This window comes from Rattus rattus, chromosome X, assembly GCF_011064425.1.
Source record: "Rattus rattus isolate New Zealand chromosome X, Rrattus_CSIRO_v1, whole genome shotgun sequence".
Classification (NCBI taxonomy): Eukaryota; Metazoa; Chordata; class Mammalia; order Rodentia; family Muridae; genus Rattus; species Rattus rattus.
The window spans coordinates 30,834,270-30,839,548 of record NC_046172.1 but is presented as its reverse complement, the minus strand read 5'-3'; the positions used below and the strand labels follow the sequence as shown (position 1 = coordinate 30,839,548).

Sequence of the window (5,279 nt, the reverse complement as noted above, 5' to 3'; positions counted from 1 at the left end):
CCCCAAAAGGATCCCTTCCACATAATTTTAAGCCTGAGAGAAGAGCTTAGTCAGTTTCTTTGGAGTTTACACTTAGACATCTTGCGGCCCTTTCCTACAGAAGAGCTAACTCTTAAAACCAGATCTATAACATAAATATTGAGTATGTGACTCCAGAGACTGAAGGACCCAAGCAAATGCAAAAGATGGCTCTGATAAACACGATGAATCATCTGTTAGTGGTGGTGGTTTTTTTTTTTCTCTAACATCAACAAAATCAAACTGCAGAGTACACTAGCAATTGGACTGGCTAAAATAGCGACCAGATGTCTTCCCATTTCTATTGCCTGGAATTGCTCTTGCCTAAAATCAATGTTCCTGAAAGTAGATGTCATATAGTCATAGAAACCTTTCAAATTATTGATGGAATGTGAGAACTGTAGATGTAAGGGATCCAACAAGGTGGGAAACGAGCTATCCAAATCCAGGGAATGTCTCATTGAGAACTCTTGCTATGCACACCCATGAAAGGGAGATCTTTGAAGTGCACTTAATAATTGTCCTGGGTGAGGCTCTCCAGAAGTAGAGCTGAAGTTGGTGGTTTTGGGGCAAGTAATCTTTGTGTTGGACAGTGTAATGTTTGTAGAAGAAATCTGTAAAGGAGTTAGGAAAATAGGATTGGGAGAAAGCACAGAAAGATTTGTAGAGGAATCCCAGTGGCTGGCTGGCTCACACTCACCCATTCCCTCTCCATCTTACCTCATTATTTCCCCATATCCCATGGGAACTGTAAAATGGAAACAGTATGGTAGAACCTTACCTGAGCCTTTGGTAAGCTGCACTCAAGAGTCTTTGGCCCCTAGCCACCATACGTGTACATGGGACAGAGGGCATTGAAACTTCTCAGCTAAGACAACTATGATTGGTCAGGGGCATCCTATAGGAACCAGGGTTCACAAATGGGCTCTTGGCAGCAAGGTGGGAAGCAATTGAATGAAGGATCTCAGGTGTGTAGTCCGCAAGACAAAACAACAGCCGTTAAATATGCATGTCTTGAATTTGAATGTATACCAAAGTCCTCAGGAATGTTTATTAAACAGATTGTTGCATCCCATCTCCAAAATTCTGATTCACTTAGTCTGGGATAAAACATTCCCATCTCCTAGGTGTTTTGATGATGGTGGGCCCAGGACCTCACTTGGAGAAACACTGCTCTGAAAAGCAACATCGTCCTTGGAAGTTAGGTCATGGGTAGCTCTAGGCTCTGTACACATCGATATACTTACAAAGGTTGAATAAGGTCATGGTTGGCTCTTTGAAAACATGGGTATACTGGTATTATTAGGCCAGTGGCTCCACTAAAGATCATCTTCTCATAGAGCTAGCCAACTCTGACTCCCAAAGATAAAAGCCAGTAATGAAAGGACTATAACATTTTATTCAAGAGACAATCCCTCAGCAGTTCAGTGACTGGATGGAAAATGCTGAATATGGAGTTAGGAAGCCCAGATTCTCCCATGAATGACATTGTGGTCATTGGAAAGTAGTATCAAAGTGCCATGCTTCAGTTGTCAGATATGATAGGAGACTTTAAAGGTCACTTGTAGTCCTGAGATGTTCTACATGAGTTTAACTCTAGGAACCAATGCAAGGCCTATGTAGCAGACTCTAGTGGTCTCCCTCTGCTCCCCCTCCGTGTGTGTGTGTGTGTGTGTGTGTGTGTGTGTGTGTGTGTGTGTGTGTGTGTTCATCTCCTACTCTCCACCTTATTCCTTTGAGGAAGAAACTTTCAATGAATCTGAAGTTCACCAATTGCCAGTGAGTTTTCAGGATGTGCCTCTCTCTACCCCCAAATACCAGGGTTACAGGCACATGTGGTCATGACAACTTCCTTTACATGAAATTACTAGAAATTCAAACCCAGGTCGTCAAGTTCAGATCACAAGCACTCTTACCCTTCTCCCCATCCTGAGGCTCTAGTTTCTTAATCTGCTGAATATGACGTATTCAGGAAGTTCTTGAGTACCTCCATCTGGCCTTCCTTAGTGTTTAACCTGTAACATGCTGATTATCCTGAATTAATTATCTTTCTCCACAACTATTCTTTGATCATGTTTGCTCATGTTTTCCTTTCTCCAATCCCCTCCCTACCTACCCAATTTTGTGTCTCTCCCAACTCTGCCTCTCTTCTCTGTCTCTCTATGTCTTCCTCTCTTACACACACACACACACACACACACACACACACACACACACACACAAAGCAAAGCAAACAAATTAAACCAATAAGACAAAAAAGATAAACATGTTATAAACTCACATATAAGAGGGTATTAGCTATAAAATAAAAAGTAACCATGCTACAATCCACAGACCAAGAGAGGTTAACTAACCAGGAGGGATAAAGCAGGGAGTACATGACTCTCTCTGGGAAGGGGAAATAGAATATATATTGCTGGTGGACTGGAAGCAGGTGAGGATGGGAAAGGAAGGGGTCGGGTGGGGAAAGAGGAATAAAGAGAGACAACTGGAATTGGGGGATATTTCTGGGGCAAGGTAAAAACCTAGTGCAACAAATCTGCAAGAATCTACAAGAGTGAGTGACCCTAGGGAAGACTCCTAGTAACGGAGGACATAGGGCCTGGGTCAGCCATGTCCTATAACCAGGCAAGACTTCCAGTGGAGGGACTGAGACACTAACCTAGCCACAAAACCTTTGACTTACAACTTGTCCTGCCTAAAAGATGTGCCAGGGTAAAAGTGGTCCAGAAACTATGAGAGTGGCCAACCAATGAATGGTCTAGGTTGAGACCCAGGCCATGAGAGGGAGCCCATCCCTGACACTGCCTGGAGGGCCAGGACCCAGATGCTGGATAGCTCAGAGATCAGGGACAGAACTAGTTAGCAAAAAAGGTCTCAATGAAATGATCCCTAATGGCATTCTGCTATACTCAAAGACTGAAGCCTAGCTCAATTGTCATCTGAGAAGCTTCATGCAACAATTGAAGGAAACAGATGCAACGACCCACAGCCAAACATTAGGCAGATCTTGAGAAACCTGCAGAAGAGGGGGAAGAAGAATTGTAGGAAACAGAGGGGTCAAGGACACCACGAATAAAACCCCACAGAATCAACTAACCTGGGTTCATAGGGGCTCACATAGACAATCGGAGAGCCTGCATGGGTCTAACCTAGGCTTTCTACATCTATGCTATAGCTGTATAGTTTAGTCTTCTTGCGGGGCTCCTAACAGTGAGAGCAGGTGCTGTCTCTGACTCTTTTGCCTGCTTTTGGAACTCTTTTTTATCCTAATGGTTTACCTCTTCCAGGTTGAATATGAGGGGAGTTACCTAGTCTTATTGTAGCTTGACATGCCATGTTTGCTTGATATCCCTGGGATGACTGCCCTTTTCTGAAAGAAAATGGAGGAGGAGTCATTTACTGGGGTGAAATTGGAGGTGGGGGAAAGAGACTGGGGTAAGGGGAAGGGAAACAAGTCAGGATATATGAGAGAATAAATAAATAAATAAATAAATAAATAAATAAATAAATAAATAAATAAATAATTTCAATACCATCCAAAGAGATGACAAAATGCCTGTCCCTAGAGGCATTGTAAGTGTGGTTGCTGTGTCACTTGTGTGTCCATAGGTGGCAGAAAGGGGCGACCTTACGTCTACTCTGAGTGTTCTCACCTGTGAACATCTGGATGATTAGTAGCCTAGTCCAGGGACATGTAGGCCTGAGTGGGGTGGACCATGCCTGAGATGACCCCTGCCTGGTACCATAATGCACAAGCAGGGCATAGTACTCCTGAGACCACCCCTGAGACAACCCCCAGATACTCAGAGACCCTGGGCTCCACTAGGATGTGGGCACAATAAAGAGAGGCAGAACTGGAGAGTTGAGGGCAATGAGCAACAGCTTGATATGAGTGGCCAGTGATGCCGCTCGGGACCACATGATGGTGTCCTGGCCTGTGCTGCCACTGGGGACCACATCTGATTCCATAGCCCTGCAACAGCAAGGGGATCTGTTACCATCAAATCCAGGTGGACATCTCTGGTCTGGACTGCTGCTGGGAACATGCTGATGTCTTAGGGCTATTCAGAACTGGCCTCACCCATTGCCTGGGCATTGAGAAACACTTGGTCCCGGGGGCAAGAGAGCAGGTGAGCTGATCCTGCTCATAGCCAGCTGCAATGCTCAGGAGAGCAGGCCACATATCGGAGGACTTGTGGGTGAGCCGGCTCCAAGGGTATGAGCATGGGAGAGCTGGCCCTGCTACTTGCCTCCTGTGTTGTGGCATAGACAAGATACCCTCCCTGTCCCCTCTCCCTTCACCCCTGGCCACCTGTTGCAGGTGAGAGACCTGGCCTGCCCCTCACCAGCTACAGCACTCAGGAGAGCGACCCTGTACCTCTCCTGGGCAGCATATGAGAGCTAACCCTGGTGGCAGGAGGCAGACAAAGTGGGTCTCAAGGATAGAGTACAAGAGAGCCACTGCTGCACCTTGTCCACTGTGAGTAGACATGGGCAAGGGAAAGATGCCCCCCTTGGCCCTTGCCATCTATAGCAAATGGGAGAGCTGGCCTTGGGGGTCATGAGAGCAGGAGAGAGAGCTGGCCCCAATCCTCACCTGCTGTAACACGTGGGAGAGCAGGGCTTGCACCTCTCCTGGGCAGCACAGTAAAACTGGCCCTGGACATAGGGGTTGCAGGTGAACCAGTCCTGAGGGAGTGAACACAGGAGTCTGTTGTACACTAGCACTGACAAAAAAGAAATCCCCCCCCGCCTCCACCTCTCTCTAGCCACCTTTGTCAGGTGGGAGAGCTGGCTATGTCCCTCACCTGCTGCAACACAGGGGGGGGTGTTACTGGTGAGTAGCCCCCAGGGCATGAGAGTAGGAGAGCTGGTGGGCTGACCAGCTAGTGAGATATCTTTCAGGCTTTAAATTGGTCAACCTCAACAGCTACCACTTCGATAAACTGCTGGAATACGTGAAGGGACTGGTCCTGCAGATCCAAAACTACAGGATCTCCATGACACAGGGCACCAACAGGATATCCCAGAGGAATCCCAGTGAGGTTCCAGTACTGGTAGAGTAGAAGAAGTCAGATACCTCATACCAGATCAAGACATTGCAGTGAACATTTGCAAGTAAAGACTGGTGAACGAAATGGTGTACTGTGATACACTACAGTTTCCAGGATGAGATTTTTTCCTATGTCAGAAGGGCAAGTTGTAAGGGTGGAAGATGTGTATGAGGGGAGTGGAGGTGATTGGGATTGGGGTGCATG

The 5,279-nt window shown here is 46.6% G+C and overlaps 1 non-coding gene across 1 annotated transcript; it reads left to right on the top strand.

Moving 5' to 3' along the window:
* Window positions 1-3,576: 3,576 nt before the first annotated feature.
* LOC116889517 lies at window positions 3,577-3,708 on the top strand. Its single transcript, XR_004386460.1, has one exon. It is a non-coding gene; the product is annotated as a small nucleolar RNA SNORA17 (small nucleolar RNA).
* Window positions 3,709-5,279: the final 1,571 nt, after the last annotated feature.